The sequence below is a fragment of the Eucalyptus grandis genome, chromosome 2 (assembly GCF_016545825.1).
Source record: "Eucalyptus grandis isolate ANBG69807.140 chromosome 2, ASM1654582v1, whole genome shotgun sequence".
Classification (NCBI taxonomy): Eukaryota; Viridiplantae; Streptophyta; class Magnoliopsida; order Myrtales; family Myrtaceae; genus Eucalyptus; species Eucalyptus grandis.
Genome location: NC_052613.1, coordinates 10,254,119 through 10,268,145, shown reverse-complemented (window position 1 = coordinate 10,268,145; position 14,027 = coordinate 10,254,119). Strand labels below are relative to the sequence as shown.

At 38.1% G+C, this 14,027-nt stretch overlaps 1 long non-coding RNA gene across 1 annotated transcript; it reads right to left on the bottom strand.

The window, feature by feature from the left end:
- Positions 1–373: 373 nt before the first annotated feature.
- On the bottom strand, positions 374–2,802 carry LOC104421968. The gene is made up of 2 exons (XR_721109.3): positions 2,201–2,802; positions 374–1,167 (listed from the first exon to the last, which is right to left on the bottom strand). It is a non-coding gene; the product is annotated as an uncharacterized LOC104421968 (long non-coding RNA).
- Positions 2,803–14,027: the final 11,225 nt, after the last annotated feature.

The following is a 14,027-nucleotide window of genomic DNA, read 5'->3' as shown; positions in this document are numbered from 1 at the left end:
GTGGAAAAAGAGTTGGTAATTAAAAGAACAATAAGCTTATAGAGTATGTCAGATGAAAGTTGGTAGCCCAAATATTATGTGTTAATTTAATGGGAGAAAAGTTAGTGAGTTGCGCTAGGGTTTCTATCCAGGGCAAATAAACGGTAAATTAATAGTCTAGTTGATAAATTAACAAAATAATCGAACAGTGGTATTCAACTCACATAAGAGTTAGTTATCCAAACTAGTCGGTAAGATGATCAGGCAATAATTGGTAAGTCGCTTTACTGCAGGTCGGTAGTTGGTAAGCTAGTGCAAAATTTCGTAATTAATTTGCAAAATATAAAAAAAATAGTTGATAATCACATAAAATTGTTAGTAAATTATCAAGTGACGTGGGAGAAAAGGTCACCATTCGTTTATTCTACCAACAGTTCTTTGACACTTACAGAAACCTATTGAATTATACCTGCATGGTATGATCCATGATTTTAGTTTGGAACAATGGGATTATGCTAATCCACTTTTACAGTCTGTACGGCTCATATTGCAGAGAAGTGTAAATATTTGTGCCTTCATAGACGATGCTCTCAAAGACTTGAGACAAGAAACTACATATGCAAAATCACCTAGCAGCACCGGCGCAACGCATTTCATTAGTTTTGGATCTTCTTGAATCAAGAAAAAAAGAAAAGAAATGCGAAGCTTTCTTGTTTCAGATGCTTCAGTGATGCATTAGTTTCAGGTCTTCTTCACTGGCGCAACGAGCCTTGTTGCAAATAACGAGGCCTTAAAGTAGCAGCACCACACAAGTAGCTGTGAATTTGCAAGTGGTAATAAAAGAGTAAATAAAAAAGCTGAGTCTTTTTTCATCCAAATATGATAATATAAGCATATCGCTATTATACCCATTGAAAAGGAGATATTTCAGATAAGAATGGCAATTACACGAGTTGCTGAGTATGGATGCTTCAGCCTGTTGTTTTATAACTTTTGCCATGTCTACCCAGCTGGTAGTAATCATCAACAAGAAAACAGTTTTGCCGGACAATGTCATAAGCTCTTGTTGATAACATATCAGACAATTTGACGGAAGAAATATCCAGCATTTGATGATTTGCAAAGAGAACCCTCAATCCTTTCTTTGAGAGGTAGATGAAATTTAACCATCATGAAAGCAGAGCCAAGCTGGTTATGACAAAAATTAGTACATTAACTTATAATTGTCTTAACACATCATGATGAAGCAAGGTGTTAAAATTTCGAAATGAATAAGCAAAGATTGGTGTCCCTCATGCGTTGACCAAAAGGAGTTCAGTTGTGATTACAATACTATATGATTCTCATCCAAACATCGCAGCATGCACGAGCAAATTATTCTTGAAGAACGGCATATGGTGAGCCTGTGTAAGTATCGGATCTATAATAGGGGTAGGAAAATTTTCAGGAGTAAATTGTCTGAAAATTCAGCTAACTTTCCTCTGGTTCTTCAGTATTTTGGTTGAAGTATACATCCAGTAAACAAATGTGTTAAGACATCAGTATGCAAGATAAGCTCGTCCAGTGGTCAATCTCATGAATTTATAATCTTTTGAAAGTTTTGTATCATAAACTCCCCCTTCTATATGACCCGTTAACTAACTAACCAACAAATTACATTCTGAAACAAATAACTAATAACGATAGATTAGATCTTTGAAGGACATCATTTCAAATATGTCTCAGCTCCTTAATTGATTCAGATTTCATCACATTTCGTGTACTCTATCCTCAAAACCAAACATCCAAACATAAGAGACCCCTATATGTAGAGCAACTCGCACACAAAGCAAAATCATTCGACATAAGCATAGTCATGTCTATACAACTTCACCAATGTCGTGGGAAACAGAAAGTTCAAGGCTTTGCACTGTCCTAATCTTAATTAACAATCAGCCAAACCATTACACGGTTTTTCCATGGTTAAAAACTTTTCTGAAAGGTACAAAAATTATGTGACAATAATATGGTTTAAATTTTTACATGTCCAAACTAAGAATAGGTAAAAAAAAAACCAAACCAAAACGCATTTTACACCTCCATATAATTTCAACATGTGAGTAATTACGTCTAAATTAAACTTTTTCAACAAGATTAATGATATTTAAGCACACGATAACAAGTAAAGAACTGGTATATGCCATAATTCAGATTGAAGATATGCAAAGAAAAAGACACGAACCTGAAGCAAAGATCCCAAGTGTTCTTTAAAAAAAACCCCTGAAAGTTTTCTAAATTCTCCTCCATTCCAATTCTAGCTGCACAAAGAAGAAAAACAAGACAATAAATAAGCTGTATGGCAAGCGTAAAGGGGAAATTCTGCAGAGAAAAGATCAATAGCTATTCAGTTCCTTCTCATGAGAAAGAGAAATTCAAGAAAGCCAACAAAGATCTTAAACTAGGCACTAAAGGGGGTTGAGAAAAAAGAAAATCAGGGAGAGAGAGAGAGAGAGAGAGAGAGAGAGAGAGAGAGAGAGAGAGAGAGAGAGAGGAGGGAGGCTGAATTGAGGTGATGACAGAAGCATAGAGAGCACAAAGGAGAGAGATGCAAATATCAGCTGCACATCCCCATCTGTGCTCTCTATCTTCTGTCAACAACCAACATTCATCAAAGCGTTGCCTCCCCCTCTCTTACACTACCCTAGCTAGGCTGTGCTTTGGATTAGAACACAGTGTCAAGATTGAAACATTTTTCCTCTTTATCATAAATAAATGCAGAGAGAGAGAGAGAGAGAGAGAGAGAGGGAGAGAGGGATGGAGGGAGAGGGGGAGAGAAGAAGAGAGAGAGAGAGAGAGAGAGAGAGAGAGAGGAGAGAGAAAGGGTTGTGGGGTTGGTCTTTTGTGGATGACCTATAATGCACAGCACTGCCAGTACCCTCTATTTATAATAGGAAAAGTTATTACCTGCTCAGGGAAAAAATAATTAAAAAATATAAAGAATGGGTAAGTTGTAGATACTGCTCCACCTTCGTTTCTCTGTTTTTAAAATTCCAATTGTACCACTCACTGATTTGTCTCATAATTGTCCTCTCTCTATTTTTGTAACTGCCTCTCACGCGATGAAAATTTCAAGTGAAAGGACACCCTCAGTAACTTCCTAACAACCCTACAGGAAAAAAAAATTGTACTCCAGATATATTCCCATTGATATTTCCACCCAAATCTGTCAGAAATTTCATACTGCCATTATCAAGTATTCGACTTTTCCCACAAATGGTAAGTTTTTGAGCCATATCTAGAGTGGGTGTTGACTATTGAGTACGCCAAGATTCAAGTAACAGACGTCCCAGAATTTTTGACAACTTTTTCAGTGAGAATTTAGAGATTTTTAAATTCCTTTTCTTGAGGGTTGGATTGAATCTTGAGGAATTTTTCCGTCTTCGTACCGTAACAAAATCCATCTTTCTTATTACTGCAGCAGCAGCTTTTTACATGATTCGCCATGTGCCCCTGCGATTTCTCCAATCTTCTGAAATCAATTATAAAACCAGCAATTCTACATGAACCCTCTCATTGAGAGACGCATGATATGACAGTAAGTTGTTCAATCAAAAGTTTGCTGGAAGTTCACGTTCTGTGTTGACTTATATTCAATCACGCACTATACTCTTCTAGTGTGTCCGTGTGAGGGAGAGTAGTGTGGGTGTGTGAGCGCTTGACCCACCAATGAGCATTATAAAACTCAGTAGACCAAGCATGAGCCAAGAGATAAGGAGTGAAGCTCACCAGTGGGGTCGAAACTGATTTCTCTTAAAAGAAAGAAAAATATGAAAGAGAAAGGACTACATGTATTGACAAATTAGACTTTGCAGAGTGTGAAAGAAGAGCTATATAGACTGACATCCTTCAGATTTTATCTCTTTGAGGAAGGCAAAGTTCACAGCCATTATTATTATTGCCACATTTGTGGTTGGGGGGAGGGGGAAAGAAATCTACCATTAAAACTTGTGGGGGTTGTTGGAGATGCTTCATGGAGAATGTGGTAGGGCAGTCAGACACCAATTGCCAAGAAAAGACAATTGATATTTTCTTTATTACAACAACGAAATTAACGAAGGAAAATATCTTCTGTAAAAGTGCAATTTTAGAAGTGATTATATTTTTAAATATCAAACATTCTGCCGAACTTAAATATCTGTATGCCAAGTTCCCACCTTCGGGTTCATCAAACAGCCGTTCTATGTATGTATGTTACCGAATAGGAAACTAAAATACCAATGCCAATAAGAAGCTCTGAAACCCTATTCTATATTGGGGTCGAAGACAGCATACCGTTCTTGGAAGTTTCACACCCGGATGGTGTAAATGGTGTGTGCGTTTGATGCCATTTCTTCATTTTGGATAAAGACGTTTCAGGTCACAAGTCAACTTCTATATGGAGCCCATTCAACATGCTGTTGGGTATGCAAAATGCGGTTAAGGTCATCTTTGATATCATTGTATGCTACAGTTTCTATTTCATTTAATGAAAAGAGGAACAAATGGATACAAATTGACAAGTGAGCTGACGAAAAAAAAAAATTAAAAGAAAACCAATTCTCTATGTTGGTTTTCATTTGAGCCAATTGTAAAATCCAACGAGTATATGCATATTTTCGGATTAGTGATACACCTATGGCATTGTCATTTTATGGTACAGTGCCCTTTGCCGGCAGACTTTCCAGTATGGAATTTCGCAGACAGAGGGCAGATGAGGAAGCTAGCAATTTTGACCATTCTTAGTGCTTCAAGTGATGAGGCAGCTAGTTGTTGCTGAATAATGATTCTTCATAGAAATGAAACCAACGGATGTAACAAGAGGGTAACAAAAAGTGCACAGTAATCTAGAATTCCCAGCTAGCACCACCGTTCATCTCTCTGTCCGAAGAATGTAAGGCACATGCACAGTTCCTGGAGTAGGGAAATTAATGTTTTCTCAAATGCTCGCAAGTTCCTCCAAATAATGAAGAAGATCTCCCCATGATCAATTTATCACCATTCAATAATCGATGCGATGTATAGTCATAACTCAAAAGGTGGTCTTGAAAGAGTTGGATTTGTACATATCTAGAAATTCTGTCAATTGGGTCAAGATTTTGCTGAATGAGAGATGTCCCAGACGTCCCTGAGCGCCCCCCCCCACCAAGTTTTACTTTTCACACAGAAGCATAATGTATTCTATCAAACCATCTCTAAAGTCTCTTGTAGTTCTTGGAAGGAAATATTAATGCTGAGAAATCATGGATCCTCAACTTCTGCAGCTGACTTAATGCAAATGCACCTAGAAGCCCTGCTTACAAGCCAGAAATGGGTGTGCATGTTTAGAGGGGAGAGAAAGGAAAGGGGGGGGGGCGGCGGGCAGGCCAGAATGGATTGACCTAGTGGTTAAAGAAAAGCATGCGCGTGAGGGTGCATCGCACATGATTCCATTCCCGACTCCACCAAGCACAAATAATTCTACATGACTCTCCATAGAATCCAATATCAATCTAGGGTTTGATTGATCATTGCCACATCCGTTCGAATTTTAACTCACGTGTCGAGACATTAGTACGATATTTTCGCGAGTTCGGGAATCATCGACCAGAGAGGGGAGAGAGAAAGAGAGAGAGAGAGAGAGAGAGAGAGAGAGAGAGAGTGCATGTGTGCGTGTGGGGTTACTTGCAACGTTTGCGTCAGGGACTACTTTTCCAAAGAGCTGCAACTTGCCAAGAAGCATGGAGAGGAGAGGAGAGGATAGGGAAAACTAAAGCGAAGCTCCAAAGCAACCCTCAACACACATCTCTTATCCATCAATTTTTCTATTTTTTTCCCCGAAAAAGAAGATAAATTCCATGTTCTGTCATCAGCTGTTTTTCTGAGTGTTTTGCCCTAATGGGGCGGTGCGGAGGGCGACAGAATATTAAAATCGTCCCTGCTTGTTGGCTTACGTGTTTAGACCGCCATTCCATTTTCGGCCTCCTTGGGCCCCAACGACAGTGACCGATGTGACTCTGATGGGTATCCCTAGAGTATTCTTTTTTCCACAGCCAAGCCCCGTTCATTCAAGAATTTGATACCTCGAGATACTTTCATGACCTTACCAAACCTTTTGTTTTTCTTTTCTCAAGTAATTTTTTCTAAAATTGTATAAACACATAAATCATCCTAACTTTCTCTAATTCTATACTTTTATATGCTTGTCTTTTCAAGATCTATACTTTGCACTTTTAAGATTTCAAAGAATAACGTATAGAGGATAATGAGTTTTATTTATAACAATATCAAATTTTATGTGCATGCTCGATTATCGTTATGCTTACTTTGATGTGACTTTTGTAACTTAGGATAAGTTTGATTTATAATTATCTATTCAATTTTGTTGTTTGAAAATAATAAAGAGAGGATTATGATAGGACGTGGAGATGGTATGAGGAGTTGACGAGGAGGATTCTAGGTTGTCAGAAATGTGAGGTGAGTTAGTTAGAGAGAAAGTGCTGTACAAATTGAGACTTTGCTCTTTTGCTGTTTCGGGTGGGCCGGCCGGCCACGTCTTCCCCTTCTGGGGGAAGACCCCTTCATTTCCCTGTACCTAGCCTAGTCTACTAGGATAAGGACGTCGCGGGGATCCAGGTGGGTTCCGAACCCCCCATGAGGGGGGTTGTGGCCAGAGAGCCCCGTGGGGGGTCTACCTCCTATTTCGCCCGGAGATCCCCAGTTCAAGGCGGAGCAGTTTAAGGACCTGCTCAAGTCCAGACGAGGAGGATTCTAGGTTGTCAGAAATGTGAGGTGAGTTAGTTAGAGAGAAAGTGCTGTACAAATTGAGACTTTGCTCTTTTGCTGTTTCCCATGTGAGTAGGGAAAAAAATATTATTTGAGGGCAAAGTTAGAAAATATGTCAAAGTCAGATAAACTCATGTTTTGACTTAATGCTTTTGGGTTGAAATTTTTGCAGCCACATCTTGCGAGCTTGACTTAGTCAATCATTTTGCGAGTAAATTATTATTATTTCACTTTTCATCATCCCTATACAAGACAACGTCATCTTGAATATTCTAGTTTGCCATTTACGTGGAAGATATAACTGTGTTGCTATCTTTATTTTCTGCTTACATATGTAAAAATGGGGTGCCAAATATATCTGGCATTGCTTAAATATGAGCTTAGAATATGCCTTATATTTCTCTACATGATAGTTCAAGTTCTTGAGTCGCACATTCTAACATGTCTTTGAGACCACAAGGTGCAAGTAAGCAGGTGTAGTGTAATAAAACTAGCATATATAACAGGCATTTAACTACACGGATACAAGGAGTAATGATGTGAAACTTGATGGTAATTATGTATTATTCTCTTCTTATATTTGGTATGAGTCGTTTTACAAGTGATGATTAGGAGTGTGCAACCGGACCAGGTATACCCTGGAACCGGACTAACCCACCCGAAAAATAGGGTCGGGAACCGGTTCCCATTGAAACCAATTCGGGAATCGGTTCCCAAAATTCGGTACCTATTTAAACCGGTCCGAGAATCGGGTCCGATCGATTACTCACCCAGGAACCGGTTCCCGGACCGGTTTTGTAAGTATAGGTCCAAAACCCTATTTTTTCCCATTATTTCTATTTTTACTCCCGCAATTACACAACGTTTTTCCTCTTGGCTCTCTCAAACATACGCGGCACTCCTCTTTCGTTGTTCCTCTTCCTCACTTGCTTCCCTCCCTCATCGGCTCCCTCTCGCACCGTCTGACAGACAAACGGTGTTCGTCGCCGCCAAATTCTTGTGTACCATGTGGATTGGTTCACCTAATTTCTCTTTTATTTGAGGAGTTATGCTTGCATAAATGAGTAGCTTCATGTAGTAGTTATGGAAATAAGACTAATATTTTTTTTTTTTTTTTTTGGTGAAGAAATAAGACTAATATTAGACCAATGTTTGTTGCTAATTCTTTGCCTTATGATTTTATTTATTATAATTAACCCTGTGGATCCTTAATTTTTTGTTTAGTCAAAAAAGTTTATGTAGTTATTTATTACAAGTGCTTAATGTTTCGATACAAATTAAGAGGATTACGTTATTTTCTCGCGTATTAATATAAAATTCGAAGTTGTATAGGATATCGAGAAATTGCAAAACAAGTTTCAATGGAAACATGATTGACTCTGGAATCAGATCGGAAAAACATGGTGGGTTGGGTACAAGGTTCAATACAAACATGGTCGGGTATAGGGTCTAAAAAAGGAGAACCGATTATAACAGAATTGGGTACATGGTTCAGATCTAAACCCTATCTACCCTGGACCCAATCACCCCTAGTGATGATGGACTAGGATAGGTCACAAAAATTCCACGTTGGCATTCTACTTTCACTTAAGTAAAAGAAATCGGCTCATGACTTGTTATACTCTGGAGAAAAAAATTCTATCATGTCCTTGACTTAACACCACGGTCCTGTATTATACATCTGGTCCAATAGTAGAGGTAGTAATCGAATGGTCCGGGGCATCGTATGATTGAAATTCGCAATTGCCATTACAAAACTTCCCAATTCGCGTTAGGCAACCAAGAAAAAAAGTGCAAAGGAGAGGAGACTCAGAAGATAATAATAGCAAAAGCAGCTTGACATGACATGACTACACCGGGGAACCCAGTCTCCATTCTGTTGCTGCTCAAAAGATGAAGGGAGAGACGAATGGGGGGGTTCTGGGGGTCCCAAGGGATGGCCATTCTTGGAGAAAGGGATGGTTTTGGAGTCTGTGCCTTTCCCCTTTTGGCTTGGGATGTGGTGATCAAAAGTGAAGTTTGAATGGGCAAATTGGGGTTCTCTAGAACAGTGTCTCTACACACAGACAAGCACAAAAGCATCCATCTCTCTCTCTCTCTCTCTCTCTCTCTCTCTCTCTCTCTCTCTCTCTCTCTCTGACTGATTTTGGAATGTTGAATTGAATCAAATCGCAAGCTAGCCAAGGTGGCGTTTGATATACGCTGTGTTCACATGCACATTCATAATCTATTCTTGTGATATTCCAAAAGGAGGTTCTAGTTGTTTACCAGTGGAAAAGAGGGTGGGGGAGCAATTGGAACAGTGTCCATGCCCCTCTCTGGTTCAATCACCACACATGCCATCTGGTTACTTTATATTTTGCGCTTAGGCTTGTGGACAGGAACAAAGGGCCGGAAAGGGATGCATTTTGTCAAGGAAAAGGAGAGAAATCTACTAGAGTGTTGCAATGTTAAAGTTCTTCGAGAATTTGATTTGATCTTTACCTGCTTTCCCTTTCTGTTCCTTGTTAATGTCTTTGAAGAAATCTCTTATCTCAAAACCTAAATTATTTCACGTAAGGTTGAGAGAATAAGCGAGGAAAGTGGGATCACCTTCACCTTTATATTCACCTAATGAGCAATTGGGTAGAGAAGATTGCTTCCATCTACATGACGTGTCATTACAGACTGTAGCTCTAAGGGTTTGGCCTACAAATTTGACAACCACAGACTCTAAATAGCAATTCGAGAATTTTTCCTTCTGGTATTTACAACGAAATTAAAGGATTAATTGCGTAACTTTTACCATCTCTTAATTATTTCTCCCCATAATGAGTTATAATACTTGTGAGCTTTCTAAATGCTATTGAGTGGGTGGTTTAAGAAAGGGAATAGAAGTCTCTATGCTGTTCTGTTGAGTGTGGTTTTATTTTTCACTTTGTCTTAAGTCATGTATTGATTTATCACACAATCCCAATTCATTTTCTATGTTCTTTTTAATCTAATATAACAATATCCATTAAAAAGCCTACACCAACTTGGCCTCTAGTATTTCTCGCACAATTATATTCAATAATACATCTAAATATCCATCAGTGATTCATAAATTTTATATAACATTGAAATAAAATACTTTTGGACATTATTGTGATTGTCTTATTTTTGTAATTATCTTGCACAATGCACAAGTCACCGTCTAATATGATGTCAAAATCAACTCCGTAAATAAATGTAGCGTCAGAATATTTCGACATGACTTAACTTTTGATTGGACAAGTCAACATTCTAATCAATTATATGGATGCAGTTCTTTCCAAAGTTCCTTGCAAGGCATCATCTCTTGGAGGGACTAAAGAATAAATTTGGCGTGTTGGCAAGAACCGTAATTTCTTTAAAAAAAAAAAAAAAAAAGAAAGTGAAGCCTCGGATGCTTATTTTTGGTCATTAAGATTTTTACACCAATGTATTGCTTCTTATAAAAAAATGACCTCTCTCGTCAAATTAATAGGTTTTTGATATCTGAAATCATTGACATATTTTTTGCTTGGCTAAGCTTTTGGACCCTGGACATTGATGTCCCCACCACAACTTCCCAATCATTAGGCCAGATGCCTTATCGACCCTAAAATCGTTAACATAGCATGTACGAGAGTCAATCTATTAAGGAATCATTTGAACCTAGTAAGTTGTAAATATTTTATACATCCGGTGTTGCACATGCACACAATTTTATTTGTTGAAGTCACAAGTTATATGAATGTTACACGAATGTAAAAAAGTTAACCACTTGGCTAATTGCTCGGTGTCTATTGTCCCTTTCAAAAGGAAGTGGTAAGGGCCTACGTCAGAGTAATGGTGAAAAGAAATTCTGAAAACCCACACTGGCCCAAAATTGATGCCAAAATTGATGTGTCCAAAAGGACCACGTGTTTTAGCCCATGAACGTGGACACAAGTGGTGCATGACTATTGTTAGCTCATGCCGTAAAGTGTTGGGTTAAGTCCCGTAACAAGTGCAACACCTTAGCCTAAAATGGCTTGACTCAACCTAAATTTACTATAATAAATATTTTAAATAAGTCAAATCAAATACTCTAAAAAGAAAAGGAAACCTTTAATTCTTGGGATAAGTGCTACGTAAATCCTAAAACTTGTCAAATTGTTTTAATCAAGTCCTAAAGTTAACGCCGTCAACTTTTTTAAAAATGTTGACGTGGCATTTAAATTTAAATTTTATTTTCCACGTGGCTTTTAATTATTTTTTATTCATTTAAAAAAATAGATTTAAAAAAAAAAAAAGAAAATTTAAATTTTATTTTTAAAAATTGTTAGCAAAAAAAAAAAGAAAAAAATTGTCAGCCGTCGCCCATCACCGACCTTGGGCGGGGGTGGCCGGCCCTCGCTGGCTAGGGCGAGGCCTTACGGGCCTTAGCCGAGGGCTGGTGACCCTCGCCAAGCTCGGGCGAGGGTGCCTAGATTTGGGCAGGCTAGCCCTCGCAGGGGGCTAACGGTTGTCGCCTATCCCGGGTGAGTCGTCGCCAGCCTCCCGGGGTCGGCGCTTGTCGCCCGCCTTGGGCAAGTCATCGCCGGCCCTCGCGGGGCTGGCAACTATTGCCCGCCCGGGCGACGCCTTGTCCGCAAGGCTTGCCGAGATCTCAACGAGTCCCTAGCCAAGCGAGGGCCGGCCACCACGCCAGTGGTCGAAAATCGTCGCCGCCCCTCTAGCGATGGGCGGCGGCGGCGGCAGGGGAGGAGCCGCTAATTTTTTTTTTAAACAATTTTAAAAAATAAATTTTAACTTTTCTTTTTAGTTTTTAAATATATTTTTAAAAAATTGAATAAAAATAATTAAAAAGCCATCTGAAACAATAAAAATTAGTTAAAAGGCCATGTCAGCATTTTCCGTTCAAAAGGCTAACGGTATTAACTTTAGGACTTGTTTGAAACAATTTGACAAGTTTTAGAACTTGATTGTACTTTGCAAGTTTTAAGACTCAATTGTATTTTCGTGACAAGTTTTAGGACTTCTACAGCACTTATCCCTTAATTCTTTATAGAAAACAAATCTTGGATGCAGAAAAAAAAAAAAAACTTTTAAGGAAAATAGTAAATAATCGGGATAAGTGTACTGGAAATTATTAAACTTGTCACAAAAGTGCATTGAATCTAATATAACAATATGCATTAAGAAGTATACAACAACTTGGCTTCTAGTTTTCCTTGCACATTTATATTCAATAGTACATCTAAATATCCATCCGAGATTGATGAATTCTATATAATATTGAAATTAAATACTCTCCAATATTATTGTAATTGTCTTATTTGTGTACTTATCTTGACCAATGCGCAGATTACCATCTAGCATAACGTCATATTAAACTTAAGTAAATGTAGCGTCAAAATACTTAGAAAGATGTGACTTCTTTCTCACCTCAAAAGTTAGCTCAAGGGGTGAGGTTTTCCCTTATATTTATAAACTAACTACCAACTCCTTCCTTAATTGATGTGAGATAATCTCAACAATCTCCCCATCACACATAGGGCTTTAGGTCAGAGCTGCAACAATCCATAACTCTCTCATGTGACTCTTTGAGTCCAAATTTGTTAGCAAAACTTGAGCTTTGATACTAGTGTGAGGTGGTCTTGGGTCCATTTCATCATTTGAGCTAGTTTTTGAGGTGAGAAAGGCCCAAAACCACCCAATGCTAGTATTAGAGCTAAGGTTTTGCCAACAAGTCTGGACTAAAGAGTCATACGGGAAAGTTACGGGTTGTTACAGCTTTGACCCATGACCTGATGTGTGAGGGAGAGATTGTTGAGATTGTCCCATATCGATTGTGGACCTATTGTGTTAGTAGGAGATTGTTGAGGTTGTCCTACATTGGTTATGGAAGGAATTGGTGGTTGGTTTATAAATGTGAGGTCAACCTTACTCTTTGAGCTAACTTTTGAGGGAAGAAAGGCCCAAGATCACTGGTATTAGAGCCCAGCTTTTGCCAACAAGTTTGGACTCAAGAGTCACATGGGAGAACAAAGGAGAGTTAACGGTTGTTGCGACTTCGACCTAGGGCCATGTGTGAGTGAGAGATTATTGAGGTTATCCCACATCGATTGTGCAAGGGGCTAGCAGTTCGTTTGTAAGTGTGAGGAAAAGCCTCACCCTTTGAACTAGCTTTTAGGGTGAGAGGCCCAAGACCACTCAACACTTTTGATTGGGCAACAAACCTGCATACTAAGTGATAATGTGGATGCAGTTCCTTCCAAAGTTCCTTGTGAAGCATCATCTCTTGGAGGGGCTAAAGAATAAGTTTCACATGTTGGCAAGAACCATAATTTCTTTTAAAAAGTGAAGCCTTGGATGCTTAATTTTATTCATTAAGTTTTTTATACCAAAGGAGTGCTTCTTATAACAATACTAACTCTCTCATATATATAATGGGTTTTCAATATATGAAGTCATTGACACATTTTTTTTTTTTTTTTGCCTGGCTAGGGTTTTGGATTTCAGACTTTGACATCCCTAACCAAACCTCACAACCGTTGGGTGAGATGCCTTACTGGCTCTAAAATTGTTGATGGTATGTGAGGGAGTCAGTTTATTAAGAAATCTTTTGAACCTATTAAGTTGTCTATAATTTGTACATCCAGTGTTGTACATGCTCACAATCTTATTCTTTGGGTTCGCAAGTTATAGGAATATTGGCGTGAATGTGAAAAAGTTAACCACTTAGCAAATTGCTTAGTGTATTATACCTTTTGGAAGGAAGGTGTAGGGGCTTATGCTAGAGTAGTGGCGAAAAAAAGAAACTTTTAGAACCACATTAGCCCAAGATTGATGTGTTCAAAAGGAACAACATGTTTTTCAAGCCTATCTAATCAGGCCAAATCCTAGCCTAAAATGGCCAAGCTCCACCCAAATTTCTTTTGATAAATATTTTAAATAAGTTAAATCAAATACTCTAAAAAGAAAAGAAAACCTTAATTTTCATAGGAATGTGTTTGTTTTGTGGAAAACTCAATGTTAAAGGAAAATATTTTCTCAAAAATACGATTAGTTTTCCTTTATTTAGTATATATGATCAAAAATGTTTTCTGATGTTTGGATCTTATTGGAAAATTATTTCAATCTCATGACTATATCTCAGGCAAAAAAAATTAAAATTGAATTTTTAATTATCGTTTCTTTTTTTCTCTCTTTTTTAAATTTTTTTCTTTTCTTTTATTAAAAATCAATTTCTTTTTAAATTTTCCTTTTCTTTTGCTTTTTCTCTTTTCTTTTCTTTCCTT